Raw genomic sequence first — 18,581 nt, 5'->3', positions numbered from 1 at the left:
GTTTTCATTGTCATTTGTTTCTAGGTATTTTTTGATTTCCTCTTTGATTTCTTCAGTGATCTCTTGGTTATTTAGTAACGTATTGTTTAGCCTCCATGTGTTTGTGTTTTTTATGGTTATTCCCTTGTAATTCATTTCTAATCTCATAGCATTGTGGTCAGAAAAGATGCTTGATATGATTTCAATTTTCTTAAATTTAGTGAGGCTTGATTTGTGACCCAAGATATGATCTATCCTGGAGAATGTTCCGTGCACACTTGAGAAGAAAGTATAATCTGCTGTTTTTGGATGGAATGTCCTATAAATATCAATTACATCTATCTGGTCTATTGTGCCATTTAAAGCTTGTGTTTCCTTATTAATTTTCTATTTGGATGATCTGTCTATTGGTGTAAGTGAGGTGTTAAAGTCCCCCACTATTATTGTGTTACTGTCGATTTCCTCTTTTCGAGCTGTTAGCAGTTGCCTTATGTATTGAGGTGCTCCTATGTTGGGTGCATATATATTTATAATTCTTATATCTTCTTGGATTGATCCCTTTATCATTATGTAGTGTCCTTTCTTGTCTCTTGTAACATTCTTTATTTTAAAGTCTATTTTATCGGATATGAGTATTGCTACTCCAGCTTTCTTTTGATTTCCATTTTCATGGAGTATCTTTTTCCATCCCCTCACTTTCAGTCTGTATGTGTCCCTAGGTCTGAAGTGGGTCTCTTGTAGACAGCCTATATATGGGTCTTGTTTTTGTATCCATTCAGCAAGCCTGTGTCTTTTGGTTGGAGCATTTAATCCATTCACGTTTAAGGTAATTATCAATATTTATGTTCCTATGACCATTTTCTTAATTGTTTTGGGTTTGTTTTTGTAGGTCCTTTTCTTCTCTTGTGTTTTCCAGTTAGAGATGTTCCTTTAGCATTTGTTGTAGAGCTGGTTTGGTGGTGCTGAATTCTCTTAGCTTTTGCTTGTCTGTAAAGCTTTTGATTTCTCCATCGAATCTGAATGAGATCCTTGCTGGGTAAAGTAATCTTGGTTGTAGGTTCTTCTCTTTCATCACTTTAAGTATATCATGCCACTCCCTTCTGGCTTGTAGAGTTTCTGCTGAGAAATCAGCTGTTAACCTTATGGGAGTTCCCTTGTATGTTATTTGTCGTTTTTCCCTTGCTGCTTTCAATAATTTTTCTTTGTCTTTAATTATTGCCAATTTGATTACTATGTGTCTCAGTGTGTTTCTTCTTGGTTTTATCCTGTATGGGACTCTCTGCGCTTCCTGGACTTGGGTGGCTATTTCCTTTCCTATGTTAGGGAAGTTTTCGACTATAATCTCTTCAAATATTTTCTCGGGTCCTTTCTTTCTCTCTTCTCCTTCTGGGACCCCTATAACGCGAATGTTGTTGCATTTAATGTTGTCCCAGAGGTCTCTTAGGTTGTCTTCGTATCTTTTCTTTCTTTTTTCTTTATTCTGTTCCACAGCAGTGAATTCCACCATTCTGTCTTCCAGATCACTTATCCGTTCTTCTGCCTCAGTTAGTCTGCTATTGATTCCTTCTAGTGTATTTTTCATTGCAGTTATTGTATTGTTCATCTCTGTTTGTGTGTTCTTTAATTCTTCTGTATCTTTGTTAAACATGTCTTGCATCTTCTCGATCTTTGCCTCCATTCTTTTTCTGAGGTCCTGGATCATCTTCACTATCATTATTCTGAATTCTTTTTGTGGAAGGTTGCCTGTCTCCACTTCATTTAGTTGTTTTTCTGGGGTTTTATCTTGTTCCTTCATCTGGTACATAGCCCTCTGCCTTTTCATCTTGCCTATCTTTCTGTGAATGTGGTTTTTGTTCCACAGGCTGCAGGACTGTAGTTTTTCTTGCTTCTGCTGTCTGCCCTCTGCTGGATGACGCTATCTAAGAGGCTTGTGCAAGTTTCCTGATGGGAGGGACTGGTGGTGGGTAGAGCTGACTGTTGCTCTGGTGGGCAGAGCTCAGTAAAACTTTAATCCACTTGACTGCTGATGGGTGGGGCTGGGTTCCCTCCTTGTTGGTTGTTTGGCCTGAGGCCACCCAACACTGGAGCCTAGCCGGACTCTTTGGTGGAGCTAATGGCGGACTCTGGTAGGGCTCACGCCAAGGAGTACTTCCCAGAACTTCTGCTGCCAGTGTCCTTGTCCTCACGGTGAGCCACGGCCACCCCCAGCCTCTGCAGGAGATCCTCCAACACTAGCAGGTAGGTCTGGTTCAGTCTCCTATGGGGTCACTGCTCCTTCCCCTGGTTCCCAGTGCACACACTACTTTGTGTGTGCCCTCCAAGAGTGGAGTCTCTGTTTCCCCCAGTCCTGTCGAAGTCCTGCAATCAAATCCCGCTAGCCTTCAAAGAATGATTCTCTAGGAATTCCTCCTCCCGTTGCCGGACCCCCAGGTTGGGAAGCCTAACGTGGGACTCAGAACCTTCACTCCAGTGGGTGGACTCCTGTGGTATAAGTGTTCTCCTGTTTGTGAGTCACCCACCTAGCAGTTATGGGATTTGATTTTATTGTGATTGCGGCCCTCATACTGTCTCATTGTGGCTTCTCCTTTGTCTTTGGATGTGGGGTATCTTTTTTGGTGAGTTCCAGTGTCTTCCTGTCCATGATTGTTCAGCAGTTAGTTGTGATTCCGGCGTTCTCGAAAGAGGGAGTGAGAGCATGTACTTCTACTCTGCCCACATATTGTTTTTTTTTGCCTGTGTTTGTCCCGGTAGTAAATGGCAGAGCCAGAGTTTTAACTCAAATATGGCCCACTTCAGAGCTCATGATCTTGGCTCTGTAATGTTAAAGTATTCTTTTACTAAAGAACAAGGAATTATTAATACACAGAATAATTTCTTACTTTTAATTTTTCAACTACTTATCATACAAAAAGCATTTATTGATTGTTACGATAATCACCCCACATGCTTAGTGTCTTAAAACAACAACAGTCATTATTTGCTTATAATTCTGCAATTTGAACAGAACTTGATGTGCCAGTTCATTTCTGCTCCACATGACATCAGTTCTGGTGGCTTAATTGTGGCTGAAAGATCCAGTTCCAAGAAACCTCACTCATATGCTGGCAAATTGATGATTACTAGGAATTCAGTTGGAGCTGTCAGCCAAGGTCTTGATGGTCCTCCATGTGGCCTTTCTACGTGGCTAGGTTGGACTTCTCACAACATGGTTGCTGGGTTCTGCGAGGGAGGGTCAAGAGGGCAAGCATCCAAGAGGATGGGCTCCATGTGCAAGACTCTATTTTCATCATGCCCATTAGTGGACCACTGGCCAAAGCCAGTCAAGTAGCCAATCCCAAAGTCAAGGTTGAAAAGTTCTACCCAAGGAGGCATGGTTCTTTGGAGGCCACCAAAGAAACAATCTGCCAACTTGCTGTTCAGTGCAGAGTTGGAACAAAGCTCTTGGTCTCATCTGTTTTTAGCCTTTTTTTCCTTAAAACTGTGAAGTGATGGCTGACTCATAGATAGTTATTTTTTTAATCACTACTCTTCTGAGAAAAAGATCAGTCATCTCTGTATTGCTCAGTTCCAAATTATTATTATTATTATTATTAAAAAAATTTTTTTGGCCACGCTGTGCAGCTTGTGGGATCTTAGTTCCGCAACCAGTGACTGAACCCAGGCCCTCGGCAGTGAAAGCACAGCAGTGAAAGTCCTAACCACTGGACTGCCAGGGAATTCCCTGTGTTGGTCAGGATAAGCTAGGTGTCTAGTAGGAATAACAAAAAAATACCCAAATTTAACTAACTCAATGCAACAAAAGCTTATTTCTTTTTCTTGCTGTATTCCCAATGCAAGTCAGAAGGGAAGCTCTGCTTGTTATATGATAGTTCCTCAGTGACATTGGCTGATGGAGGATTGACCTTGACATATACCTAAGCAGAGGGGAGAGAATGTGGTGAACCATGCACTGGCCTTTAAAGCTTCATCTGGACATGGTATATGTCACTTCCATTCACATTTTGTTGGCCAAAGCACATCATATGGCTACACATAACTTCAGAGAAGGTGAGGAAATACAATTCTACATATGCTCAGAAGGGGATGGCTAGAAATATTTGCTGAACAGTGCTTTCATGAGTTGAATTATGTCCCCCCCAAATTCATGTGTTGAAGTCTTAACCCCTAATATCTCAAAAAATGACCTTATTTGGAAATAGGGTCATTGCAAAGATAATTAGTTAAGGTGAGGTCATAGGGTGGATCCCTGACCCAGTGTGACTGGTTTTCTTATGAAAATGGGGAATATGGACACAGACATGCACAGAGAGAGAACACCATATGAAGATGAAGGCAGAGATTGAGGTGATGCAGCATTAGCAGAAAGGAACACCAAAGATCACTGGTAAACCACCAGAAGCTGAGAGAGAGGCAGGGAACAGATTCTCCCTCACAGCCCTCAGAAGGAACCAATCCTGCGGACACCTTAGTCTCAGACTCATAGACTCCAGATCTGTGAGTCAATGCTTCTGTGTTGTTCTAAGCCACCCAGTTTCTGATACTTACGGCAGCCTTAGCAAACTAACACAAGCACTAAGGACTACCACAATCTCTAACCTCTCTCCTATTTTCCCTTTAAAATACTAACTTTCTCTTCTGAGTTTTCCTTTCTGTTCTCCTTCTGCACATATTGTGTACTTGGGCATTAGTATTAAAGAACAACCCATTTTTCCAATTTAAGACTTGGAAGTTATTTGCAGCTCCTTTTTCTTTTTTGCTTCTAATTAGAGTCAGTTTCTGAAAATATTTCTCCACAATGTTTCTTGCACGTTCTTATTTTTCTCTCTTTTAACCTAAGCCTTGTTGCCTCTTGCATGGAGAAGTGATAGGTTTCTACCTCTACTTGTCTCAAGTCATGCCCTATTTCTATTCACTTTACATATGTTTTCAGAATAGCCTACTTTGAACACCAATCTCTCTATATCATTCTGTACTTGGTCTAATGTGTCCCGTTATTTCCTAGTCTAGTTTTTACATCTCTGGACTTATCACCTCTCACCTTCTCTTCCTCCATAACTTCTTTCTCAATTTTCTGTCTAACCCAGAAGAATATACCTGATGGTTACCCATTACTATATTCATCTTGGCAATTTTACCTCAGTGCTTTTGTCTGGCATTTTCTATATGGAATGTTCTCCCCAATAATTCATGCCTTTTGTTAATAGTTTTCTCAGAAATCACCTCCCCAGGGAAACTTAATGGATAATACCATCGATACTACTCTTAACCTTCTCAGCAGTTATTTAGGGTACATTATTATTATTACTTTGATCCAGGCATGGTGCTAAATGGTCTATATGAATTATTTAATATAATTTTCTTGCCAGTACAATAGATAGTATCATTCATATCTTTTAGACAAAGTTTCAGTGAGGTTGAAACCCACTGAATCTTTTATAACTAGTGAAAGTGGTCATGATTTAAAAAAAATCACTTCAGCTATAATTTATATAAAATTAAATGCACCAATTTTAACAGTACGGTTTGATGAGCTTTGGCATATGTGTGTGTATATTCCCTATAATCATCACTCCAAACAATATATAGAATATTTTCATAGCCTCAAATGCTTTTCTCATACTGCTTTGAAACCAATTCTCCATCTCCAGGCTCATGATCTGATTTCTGTCACTATTGGTTAGTTTTGCTTTTTCTAGAACTGCATGTAAATGGAACCATGCAGTATATTCACTTCAGTTTTTGGCTTCTTTTGCTCAGGATTATGGTTTTAAGATTCATTCATTTTGTGTATGCATTAGTAGTTCTTTCCTTTTAATGATGAGTAACATTCCATTATATGACATGCCGCAATTTCTTTACTTATTCACCTGTTGAATGCTTTTGTTTCCATTTTTGACTATTTTTAAAAATTTGACTTTTATTGGAGTATAGTTGATTTACAATGTTGTATTAGTTTCAGGTGTACAGCAAAGTGATTCAGTTATACATATACATATATTCATTCTTTTTCAGATTCTTTTCTGATATAGGTTATCATAGAATATTGAGTAGAGTTCCCTGTGCTGTATGGTAGGTCCTTGTTGGTTATCTATCTTATATATAGTAGTGTGAGTATGTGCATCCCAAGCTCCTGATTTATCCCCCCTTCACATTTCCCCTTTGGTAACCATAAGTTTGTTTTCGATATCTGTAAGTCTGTTTCTGTTTTGTATATGTGTTCATTTGTATCATTTTTTAAAATTAGATTCCACATATGAGTGATACCATGTGATATTTGTCTTTCTCTGTCTGACTTACTTCACTTAGTATGATAATCTCTAGGTCCATCCATGTTGCTGCAAATGGCCTTATTTCATTCTTTTTTATGGCCAATATTCCATTGTATATATGTACCACATCTTCTTTATCCATTCCTCTGTCGATGGAGATTTAGGCTACTTCCATGCCTTGGCTATTGTAAATAGTGCTGCAATGAATATTGGGGTGCATGTATCTTTTTGGATTATGGTTTTCTCTGGATACATGCCCAGGAGTGGAATTGCTGGATCATATGGTAGCTCTATTTTTAGTTTTTTAAGGAACCTCCATACTGTTCTTATAGTGCTGGTACCAATTTATATTCCCACCAGCAGTGTAGAAGGATTCCCTTTTCTCCACACCCTCTCCAGCATTTATTGTTTGTAGACTTTTTTTTTTAGAATGATGAATTTAGTTTTGTTTTATTTTGTTTTTTTTAAAATTAATTAATTTATTTTAATTTTTTTTGGCTGTGTTGGGTCTTTGTTTCTGTGCAAGGGCTTTCTCTGGTTGCAGCAAGCGGGGGCCACTCTTCATCGCGGTGTGCAGGCCTCTCACTATCGCGGCCTCTCTTGTTGCGGAGCACAGGCTCCAGATGCGCAGGCTCAGTAGTTGTGGCTCACGGGCCTAGTTGCTCCACGGCATGTGGGATCTTCCCAGACCAGGACTTGAACCCGTGTCCCCTGCATTGGCAGGCAGATTCTCAACCACTGCGCCACCAGGGAAGCCCCGTTTGTAGACTTTTTGATGATGGCCATTCTGACCAGTGTGAGGTGACACCACATTGTAGTTTTGATTTGCATTCCTCTGATAATTAGTGATGTTCAGCATCTTTTCATATGCTTTTGGGCTATCTGTATGTCTTCTTTGGAGGAATGTTTGTTTAGATCTTATGCCGATTTTTTTGATTGGGTTTTTTTTTTTTTTTGACATAGAGCTGCATGAGCTGTTTGTATACTTTGGAGATTAATTGCTTGTTGGTCGCATTGTTTGCAAATGTTTTCTCCCATTCTGAGGGTTGTCTTTTCATCTTGTTTATGCTTTCCTTTGCTGTGCAGAAGCTTTTAAGTTTAATTAGGTCCCATTTGTTTATTTTTGTTTTTATTTTCATTACTCTAGGAGGTGGATCAAAAAAGATATTCCTGTGATTTATGTCAAAGAGTGTTCTGCCTATATTTTCCTCTACAAGGTTTATAGTATCCAGTCTTACATTTAGGTCTTTAAGCAATCTTGAGTTTATCTTTGTGTATGGTGTTAGAGAATGTTCTAATTTAATTCTTTTACATGTAGTTGTCCAGTTTTCCCAGCACCACTTATTGAAGAGACTGTCTTTTCTCCATTGTATATTCTTGCTTCTTTTGTTATAGATTAATTGACCATAGGTGTGTGGGTTTATTTCTATGGTTTCTATCCTGCTCCACTGATCTTTATGTCTGTTTTTGTGCCAGTACCATACTGTTTTGATTGCCGTAGCTTTGTAGTATAGTCTGAAGCTAGGGAGTCTGATTCCTCCAGCTCCATTTTTCTTCCTCAGAATTGCTTTGGCTATTCGGGGTCTTTGGTGTTTCCATATAAATTTACATATTTTTTGTTCTAGTTGTGTGAAAAATGCGATTGGTAATTTGATAGGGATTGCATTGAACCTGTAGGTTGCTTTGGGTAGTATAGTCATTTTGACAATATTGATTCTTCCTGTCCAAGAACATGATATATCTTTCTATCTGTGTCATCTTCGATTTCTTTCATCAGTGACTTATAGTTTTCAGAGTACCAGTCTTATGTCTCCTTAGGTAGATTTATTCCTAAATATTTTATTCTTTTTGATGTGATGGTAAATGAGATTGTTTCCTTAATTTCTCTTTCTGATCTTTCGTTGTTAGTGTATAGGAATGCAAGAGATTTCTGTGTATTAATTTTGTATCCTGCAACTACTGAATTCATTGATGAGCTCTAGTAGTTTTCTGGTAGCATCTTTAGGATTTTCTATGTATAGTATCATGTCATCTGCAAACAGTGACAGTTTTACTTCTTCTTTTCCAATTTGGATTTCTTTTATTTCTTTTTCTTCTCTGATTGCCATGGCTAGGACTTCCAAAACTATGTTAAGTGAAAGTGGTGACAGTGGGCATCCTTGCCTTGTTCCTGATCTTAGAGGGAATGCTTTCAGCTTTTCACCATTGCGAATGATGTTTGCTATGGGTTTGTCATATATGGCCTCATTTTTGACTATTTTGAACATAGCTGCTATGAAAATTTTTGTTGAAGTATTTGTGTTTACATATATTTTTCTCTTGGGGAAATATCTAGGAGTGGAAATGCTTGGTAATATGATAAGTATACATTTAACTCAATAAGAAACTGCCCAAGTACTTTTCAAAGTGTTTACAGTATACTATTTCACATTCCCAACAACAACATACAAAAGTTGTAGTTGTTTCACATCCTTGCCAACACTTGGTATTGCCAGTCTTTTAAATTTTAGCCATCATGTAGTGGGTATGTTGTGATATCTCATTATAGTTTTATTTTTCATTTTCCTGCTGTCTAGTGATGTGGAGAATTTTTTATATGCTTCTTGACCATTTCTATATCTTGTTTTTAGAAGTTTCTGTTTAAATATTTGGCTCATTAAAAAAACTAAGTTGTTTGACTTCATATTGAACTGGAAGAGTTCTTTATATATTCTGGGTGCAAGTACTTTGTAAGATATATCAATTATGAATATTTTCTCCCAGACTGTGGCTTACCTTTTCATTTTCTCAATGATATTTTCCAAAGAGCAAAAACTTTAATTTTGTTGAAGTCTAATTTATTTATTTTCCTCTTATAGGTAGTGTTTTTCGTGTCCTGCCTAAGAAAAATTTGCCTTCCCCAATGTCATGAAGAGGTCTGGTAAGTTGTGTCTTTCAAGACATTTGTTGATTTCATCTAAGTTTTCAGGTTTATTGGCCTAAGTTTGCTGAAAATACATCTTTAATATCATTAAAAACTGTGAAGGGCTAAGCTTTTACTCTACTTGTAAGTTAATGAGTTGCCTGCTACAGCTGCATGGATGCTGGCAGAAGACACAAGACTCTTGGGTCAGAGATGAAGGATAGTTTATTACTTATAGCAGTAGCAGTAATTAGAGTATTAATACTTCTTTACCAGTTTCCAGAATCCAGTTCCCATAGGGTGATGTAAAGAAGGCTGGATGACACTTGCACATGCAATATGTTGTATTACAGGAATCAAACACCAAGTTTAGGAAATCCAAAAAGTTTTTCTTGAGTGGTAATCATACCTGCCCTTTGTTCCAAAGGGAATCACTATCTATATCTTCCAAGGCTGCAAGAAATCCCTAACCCTAACCCTAACCCTAACCAACCCTAACCCATCATTAGAGAGTTCATTAATTAGCCTAAAAGGTGCCAATTTAATATATTTAATAAGTACTACTATAGCCCTTATTAGTTGCCAGACACTGATCTTAGCACTTTGTAAACATCAACTCATTTAATTCTCATAATGACCTTCAAGGTAGGCATAATTAGCACCCCTATTTTATAGATGAAGGAAAAGAGGCACAGAGAACTTAAATAATTTGCTCAAGGTTATGTGGCTAGCAAGTGGCACAGCCAGATTTGAGCCCAGGTGGTCTGATTCCAGAGCCTACATCCTCTAAGATTATACTGTGCTGCATCTGTTAGAAATAAATTTTTGTTGGCGAAGTAAGCGGTATTTAAGATATGTTTGTTGACTAGAAATGATATGCAGATACCTCTATAAATGTTGCATAAGAATATTATATCATAATATTATATATTAATAAGAATTAGGAAGCCCATCAGCCTAAAGCTCTTTAAAAAAGCACTCAGTCCATTCAGTTCAGCACTCTACCACTTAATGGAAGATTCTGTTGTCTGCTCCAAGTAGAAGATTAGCTGATTCTGTTGCTAAAATATTTTCATGTCTGTAATGCTTGTGAGATACATGTTTGAATGTCTAAAGGACTTCCACCAAGCTCCAAGATTGTATGGCATTTTTAGTGCCTACTTACTAATAAATATTTGTATTTGTCACAATATTTGGCCCAAGATTTGCTTTCATTATAGTATCCTACTTGTTAATAAGACTGTAGATAGAGTTCTCATCTATTATTAATTTCCAGAGATTATAGACATCTACCAAAAAGAACCAGAGAATTCTGAAAGTCTTAACAGGCTTAGATCAGTTAGCAATGCCAGGTTTGTCTGACTCCAATGACTTATGCTCTTGTACAGATTATAACTAGGTTTTAATACTTTATTCTGTACTTCCTTTAGAAAAAGACAACTCATTTATTTTGTTTTTGAAAGGGTAATACACACACATGGCAAAAAAGTTCAAACTGTACAAATGGCTAAGCATGAAATGAAACTGCCCCAACCATGCCTATCTTTCAGTCCTCCTCTGCAGAAGAAACCGCTGTCTTTATGTATTCTTCCAGAAGTATTCTGTGAGCACGTTAGCATATATTCTTGATCTATTTCTTAATTGTTCTTTATGTGTCATTTCATGTCCCCAAATACATTTTGTGTTCATTAATGGAAGACTATTAAAAATTTTTTTTCCACACTGCTCAATGTTGTTTCTCAAAAAAAAAAAAAAAAGCATATTGCTGTTTTCTATTTGGGTAAAATGAATAATCAAGAGAAAAGAGAGTTGGATTAAATTAAGGATTATATTCTGGTGTCCAAGTAGCTGAAAACTTCAGACTCATAAGTGAAATCATACACACACACACATACACACGCACACATACTAGAGTGGTTAACTTTGAATAAGAAGGACATCAATTTATACATTATGACTCTAGACCAAATATCCCCAAACTTCAGTGGTTTTGGTTCCAAATAAGGCCATGCTTGCTTATATATTTATTTTGTTAGCTAGTTGATTTCCATCTGCACAACCTTTAAAACTCCCCAGTCATTCTTGGGATTCACTTGTGCTCCTAACACCCGTCTGGTGCTATTCCATTTAACTCTCCCTGTTGAGAGCTGCTGGCTGCAAGCTGCTTTCCAGTGGCCTCTGTGGGAAGGCTGCTTCTCTAGCCAGCATACTTTCTTACAGTGCTCCCAAAGCTGCAACATCTCTGCCAAATCTGACTGAATTCCTCTCCATTTTTACGGCCACATTGGAGCCATGTTGTGTTATTTACAGAAATGATAAAATGCCCTTTCCCCAGCTCTGCCTTGGACATTGTTAACCTGGCACCAATCTCATGAAATTCCTTCTGCAAACAGCCACTTCAACTTTTCTCTGCAGCCCTTTTCTCTATGATAGCTCAGACTGAATCTTGGGGGCAGGCTGTAAAAAGGACTAGATATTATCCTGTGTCTTTGGTCCTCTCTGGACCCTGGACTCCACATATAAAACCATTCTTTTCTATCCCTATTTTCCATCTGGCTCCCACAAATGGATGCTGAAGCTGGGCGGTGTAGGGATGGGTGTTGCCAACCAAACACATCTGATCTCAGCTATGTAACATTTATTCTAGTTATTTAGTGGAAATATAGAACATGATTTACCAAAATGTGGCTTCACATCCTATTTGATGACATTTAGAACTCTATATTTTGGGGTATCTCTATAACATCAACGTTTTTCTTATTTTTTTCAAGGGAAGGATCTTTGAGCACTGGACTGGAAACAACTGTGTTTTGGTAGTTCACATATTAACTATTATGCTGAAATCAGTGGAGACATACTCTGAATACTGATTTGACAGAAATGCTTCACTGATTTTACTAGCGCTGAGCCAAATTCATTAACAGCCTGGATTCATTAGGAAGGCACCATTAATCCAAGGAAAATAAAAAAGATTAAATTCTTTTATTGTATTTTATAAAGCATTACACATTAATCAGAATTTAGTATGTTTGGTTTTGAGACTACTTCCATTTCAGCTATGAATCTTACAGAGAACACATTTATTAGTTTACTTACCAAATATTTATTTGTGCTAGTCTCTGTGTTGAGTTTTGTAGGATTATGTGAATTGCAGGATGGGATTTTAAAATCCTCACCCTTTCATAGGTAGAGTGCTTATACCCTTCCCTCCTGGGGGTTCTGGCTTATTCCATACTAGAATAATAGGAAATGGTAAAAATGGGCAAAAAGACAGAAATTCTTTAGAATCAGAGCTATGCAATCAGATGAAGAGGCTTCATCTGGCTCTAGTCAGAGAGAGATAATTTCCCTTTGTTCCTTCTTTCTGCACACAAGACCAGGCTGAGGGGATGGAGAAGTGGAATTAGAGAAGAGGGGCAGGTGGGTAAGGAATCATGGGAGGAAGAGAGAAGGGGAGAAGGTGGCAAGAAAAAGGGACTGCTTGACATTCTTCTGAGCTGGACTCAGTAGGGACAGGCTGTGGCTCCAGGGAAATGTAAAAGGCTCTTTTCACCATCTCTAGAAGCTGGGTTTATTCCTGCTCTGTCCTTAATACAATTTATTTTTGGGCAATGTGCTTATCAGCTGAGGCAGTGCGAAGGGATCTTAGGGGTCTTTAGAGCCATCAAAATCTCCATCAGAATCCCGAAGCCACCTAAGCAGCCTAAGTGAAAACAGTGTGCTAACCATGCAAATGCTGCTTCCAACGAAGTCTCCTGTGTCCTCCCTGCTCCCACAGCCAGATTGCTAAACCCCTTCTTTATAGAAATTCTGGAGCCTACTGCTTTTGCCCTTCCAGCATTCAATGGCACAGCTAAAGGATTACACGGTATGAATAAAACACAGCCCCTTCCTTTCAGGAACAAATAATTCAGAAGAAAGAAATGACAGCTGAAATACAGCTGAAATAAATACAGCTGAAATAGCTAAAATAAAATCAGAAAGTAACCCTTGGTAACTTCTGTTGTATGCTAGGAACAGTGTTGAAAAAGAAGGTAGAGATTTGAGAATGTTGTGAGCTTGACTGATTTGAAGTACGGGTCAAGGGGAAGGAGTAATTAAAACAACTCCAAAGTTTTGTATCAGGTTGATCTGAAAGTTAGTGATGTTGTTAATAGTTAGTGAGTTGGTGTCTGGGGGGAGAACAAGAGGATCTCCACTAGGGAAATGTTGAGTTGAAGGAATGAAGGGACAGATGGGTGGAGATACAGGAGGGCATCTAAATGTTTGAGTATGGAGATCAAAAGAGTGTTCCGAGCCAGAGGCATGGATTTGGTGTTACTGAATATGGTGAAACCTGAGCTCTGATTAGGATAGTGGATGGTGTTACTGCAGAGAAGGGGCTGGCCATTATGTTTAGCAGGTTAGAGGAGGAAGAAAAGATACAATTGAAACATAAAAGAACAAATAAAGTTTTACCAAAGCCAAATGAGAAAAGAGAGAAAGAAGAGGGAAGGAATCGATTGTGTGAAATGTGGCTGAGAAGTTAAAAGGGATGAGTGTTCAGGAAAGTCCATTAGACTTGATGACAGGGAGGTTATTGATATCAGAAGAGTGGATGGGAAAATGGAACCAGATTGGGTTGGAATGAGGAGTGATGAGTAGAGAGGAAGTAGAAGGAGTGAGTGCAGATTTCAAAAGGATTGTTACAAGAATGAATGTCTTGCATGAAGGCGGATGTTAAAAGTTTGTGTTATCTATATTTCAAAGCTCACCAATGGTGAGCAAGAGGAGCAATTAAAAAGGGTTTTAAATGCCGTAAAACAATAATTTGTCTGTCAGAAGACAGTTGGAGTCAGAATTCTTTTTGTGGAGAGAGAAAGGTTAAATCATTTGTGTAGGGTCAAGTAGTGATCAATGTATGCAGAACATTCTTAAAAAATGAGGCAATGGTGTCTTGATCCTGTATGTGCCTTATCTGAATTGCTCTGAGATCTCAAAGGTATGTGCTATACCTTCAGGGGAAAGTAATTTTATATTATTTTATAACAGGGATAAAAAGGTAGTTTTGATATCCATTTCCTTAATCCCAAATCAGCTAGCTAAACTATTCCTTTTCCAGAACTATATTTTAGAGAGTAGGTTTCCAAGGTCTTAACACTTATTAAGAAATAGATCTTGGTATCAATGAGGTCTTTTTTTTTTTTCAAATACCTTAGATTTCTGGAAACAATTAGAAGACTAATGTAAAAGAAAATTAATTAGAAAAAGAAAAAAGTCCTAAATGTTTAGCTGCTCTTCTGGGTCTTCAAGTTGAATTGCAAATATAACTTGATGAGAATAATCTAATTTGTCATAATTAGTTAGAAGACACTTAACATAGCTCTAGGATAAATGTAAACTAATTTAAAACATAGGAACACATATCAAGCTCATGTATAGGGAATATTGATTTTAGTGAACTAGTTTTGGTGTCTTTAAAATCCTCCTTGTGAATTCTAATCCTGCAATTAAGAGTAGGTCAAGAATTGCAGAGGGCAAGACTATTTTTTTAGACTGACATCACATGGAGAGAGAACCTAGCTGGAAACAGTCTGAGAATTCTTCAAGAACAATTTTAAAGCAAAAATAGTCTCACTCTTGAACTTTATAGCACATGAGAAAGCTATAGTACTCATATTAATCTTTTTTTTTTCTCTAAGGACTAATTCAAAGTACTGAATAGATATGAAAAATGTCATTCCCCATGAATTTACAGTCCAAAATCTACAGGATTTTGAGTATATGTCAATTCGGAAACATTTCCATTGCCCTATCACACAGAGATGACAGATATCTTAAGATATCAATCAATCACTTAATTATTTTTACAGGGAGGCAGGGATTGGCTTGTTCCTCCAGTATGCTACACTGGCGCAGGAAATTGTTACTAAGGGCATCAGGTACCCTCTTTACTACGTTGTGACCTGGCAAGGTTCTTTTCTGACCATCAGTTTCTACATGTAAAAAATGAGGAAATGTGCATCTCACAGGATGGTTGTGAAGAGTAAATGAGGACACAGATGTGTGGCTCCTGGCTCAAAGGTCACCATTTTGGTGAGCATTTATTTCCTTTTAAAGTAAATAACTGAAAACAGAAATGCTAAATAACTTCACTTAGCAGAAGCTTTAATTAAACAGCCTACTTTGTGCCAGCACTGGAACCTTGTTCATGGATTTCCATTCCCCATGTGCCCTGTTGCTACGGAGTCCAAACTTTCTTTTTCACATAATAAACGAGACTTCCCAGCTATTAGGTTGAACCATATGAAATTGCTGGTATTCAATACTTCTGACCTATTAAAAAAATGACAGTTTCATATGATCCTATCTTATAATTCTATTCAGACTATAAAGTCCAACTCAGATCCCAACATCCAATGTGAGATTGGAGAAGGAAAGCCCCCGGGACACAGCCATTTTTTCATGCCACATTTCCTATACCATTTATTTGGACACTTCTTGTATACTATTTTGTATTGTTGGCAATACTTTCATATGAATGCGTCTTGCTTTCACAAGTATTTTGTATATTCCTTGAAGGTGTTCATTGTCTATTCTCTACTATGGTACCTGGAATTATGCATACCACATAATATTTGCTGGGTAAATTTTTTTATGATGCTAATAGTAAAGAATAATCATAATTATTGACCTGACTGCTCTGAGGATAAAAAATTTATACTGTGCTTTCTTCCAGCATTTAACCTTTTCATCCATGTGTCTAACATCAAAGAAGGAAATTTCTTTGGTTTTGAGGAGTCTTTTAGTGATAATATATGTAATGATAATGCTGTCCTTGATACACAAAAAAGTCTGCTACTGATCAGTAGTGCAGCACGAATCTTAGGCTGTTGTCCCACTAAAGGTCCTGGAGTCCTGTTAATCATTATGGTTTCCCTTTAGGTTCCACTTGGTTGGAGAGCTAAGAGAAGTAAGATGTTAGCTGAGATGATGAGGAACCACGTTAAATTAACTAGCCCACGTGGGGACTGATCCCTTGTTCTTGGTATGATTTATATTGTACTTTAATCAACAGACAAAGATGAGCACCAAATAAAGCTTATTTTAGAAACAAAAATGATATTTTTCTTGGGGATTCTAATCTCCTATCTTCAGCAAGAAATAGGGAGGGGGAATCAGGGTAGTTGTATGTCCCATAGGGCAGGAACTGGCAGAAAGATTCTCTCTTATGTAGAGTTAGGTTTGCTAAATCTGAGGAAGCAGGCACAAATCAAGAGCTGAGCTTCAAAGTTAAAGGAAAAGGTCTAAGTGAGTCACCAACATGAGGAGAAGGGCTTAAGCCAGGGCACTGTTGAAGTTTGAAGGGTCAATGAACCACACACCTTTCTACTCTGGGTTCAGTTTTACTAGTAAATATGAACTTGAAATGTGACTGTCCCCAAGGTCTAAGTAGCTTCCTGCTCTTTCTCCCAGTGAATCAGACTGGTTTGGTTTAGGGCAGGCAGAGCAGCTGGGCACCTACCTGCAGGGCAACCCCTGTACTTCATGCAGGCTGGGAACAGGCTGATTATAAGAGAAGAAGATGCACAGAGGAGGACAGGCCACCTTCCTACTTAGAATACCTCCTCTTGCAATCTGAACCCCTAGTTATGTCACTTTTCTTCCTATGTAGAGAAGCCAGTGAGAGGTAGAGAGAAGGGAAGAAATTTCTCCTTAAAATTCAGTCAGTGTAACAGCTCCCAGTTTCAAGGCTGGCAACAGTGTACAGCTAGGGGGAGAAACTGCCTTCCCCTCTCTCCAACCCAATGAGAAGGAACTTGAAGGATTGAGGAGAGAGGTTAAATGTCAAACTGGCAGGCAGTCTGGACAAATGCCAGAGAGAGTGGGTCGGCTGCAGCCAGCACTTATGGGCTTCGGAGGAATGAATGTGGGTACCTGGCCTCACACTAAGGGTCTGAGACAAAGCAGATGCCGGGAGTGTATTGAATTTTCACTTTGTTGTTTCAGCATCCCCTTAAGGTTAATGTCTTTAATTTTCTGCTTCTGGCTGTGTTGGAGTTATTGGTACAAGGATAACCTCATGCCATAAACAGTCATGAAACCGGACAAGATCTATATGCCATTGCTTTTTAGGCTTTGGACAACAGGTAATGCAAGACCATGATCCCTGAAAGAAGGGACATTCACAAGATAAGCCCCGTGCTTGACCTGGATGTCTGCCTGGGAAACATTTCCCAGTCACAGCAGAGGATGCTGGAATTCGCAGTGGTTATTTGCTGAAGAGATAAAGATTAGAGTTCAAGACAGCAGAAGCAGGTGGAATATGTGGGTACTGGAGAGGAAAAAGCGAACCTCAAAATGTGTATGGAAGTTCCCCATACATACCTTGGCTGAGGATTGGGCTGCATATGTGCCAGGAGAGACTACTCAAGGCTTACTTGAGAGCTGAGACTTGCAGTTGTGGGGATGAAAGTGGAACAGAGATGCTGGAGGTTGAGCAGTGCTGGAAACATTGGAGTTCCAATCCAGCTGCGGGGAGAAATCTAGTTAACATCTCACTAATATTTGTTAAAATCCAGTTAAGATACTAGAAAACCTCTAAGGACCACATCCTAGAGTAAAACCTAGGGGAGACAATGTTTGGAAGTTGAATTTTGCCAACTTAGAGGGGCTTGGAAAACACCTTGTGCCTTCTACAGATCCTCCCTAATGAAGCATAAAACCAAAGCCCACAAGGTTTTCATATAAGGTTCAAGATAATCATTAAGTAATTGAACTGCCTAAGAAAACAGGTCAACTCTTCAAGGGAGGATAACAGAATTCAGAGTCTTTACAGTGATTTATCCATAATATCGAGTGATTAAAAAAACCCATTATTATAAATAAAAAAAAAACCCAAAATGTGGTCCATAACCAGGAAAAAAGTTTAATAAAAGCCAACTCAAATGGCTCATGTGTTGAATTTAATAGACAAAGACTTTAAATTGATTATTATGAATATATTCAAAGAAGGAAGGGAAAATATTATCTTATTAACAGCAGATAGGAAATCTTAGCAGAGGATTTTAAACTTTAAAGAGGAACCAAATGGAAATTCTTGAACTGAGAACTAAATTTTCAGTGGAAAATTCACTGTATGGTCTTAGCAGCAGATTGAAGATGGCAGAAGAAAGTTTATAGTCTTCAAAATGAAAATTCACCCAAATCAGCTTTGGTCGAAATTTCCTCAGTGATCTATGCTAAAAAGTTTGGAAGCATTTTGGAGGTAATTTACTCTTTTGTTAATTGTACTCAGTCAGTCTCTAGGGCCTATTGATCTTTTCTTTACAATATTTTTCTTATGGGCCCTTGCCTCTTTATTTATATTTCTACTTCCCTAGTTCAAGGTATCATACTCTTGTGTCTAGATTACTGCTAGAGCCTAACATTCTGGTCTCTAATCCTTTTAG

General features: G+C 38.3%; 1 long non-coding RNA gene across 1 annotated transcript in view; it reads left to right on the top strand.

The window, feature by feature from the left end:
- Positions 1-2,019: 2,019 nt before the first annotated feature.
- The window catches only part of LOC132372439 (uncharacterized), a 71,159-nt gene continuing 54,597 nt past the window's right edge, over positions 2,020-18,581 (top strand). The window contains exons 1-2 of the long non-coding RNA XR_009505190.1: positions 2,020-2,221; positions 9,111-9,168. This is a non-coding gene — a long non-coding RNA (uncharacterized LOC132372439). The remainder of the gene's footprint in view (positions 2,222-9,110; positions 9,169-18,581) is intronic.

The sequence above is a fragment of the Balaenoptera ricei genome, chromosome 10, assembly GCF_028023285.1.
Source record: "Balaenoptera ricei isolate mBalRic1 chromosome 10, mBalRic1.hap2, whole genome shotgun sequence".
NCBI lineage: Eukaryota > Metazoa > Chordata > Mammalia > Artiodactyla > Balaenopteridae > Balaenoptera > Balaenoptera ricei.
The sequence above is the reverse complement of the archived record's forward strand: the minus strand, read 5'-3'. Positions and strand labels throughout refer to the sequence as shown.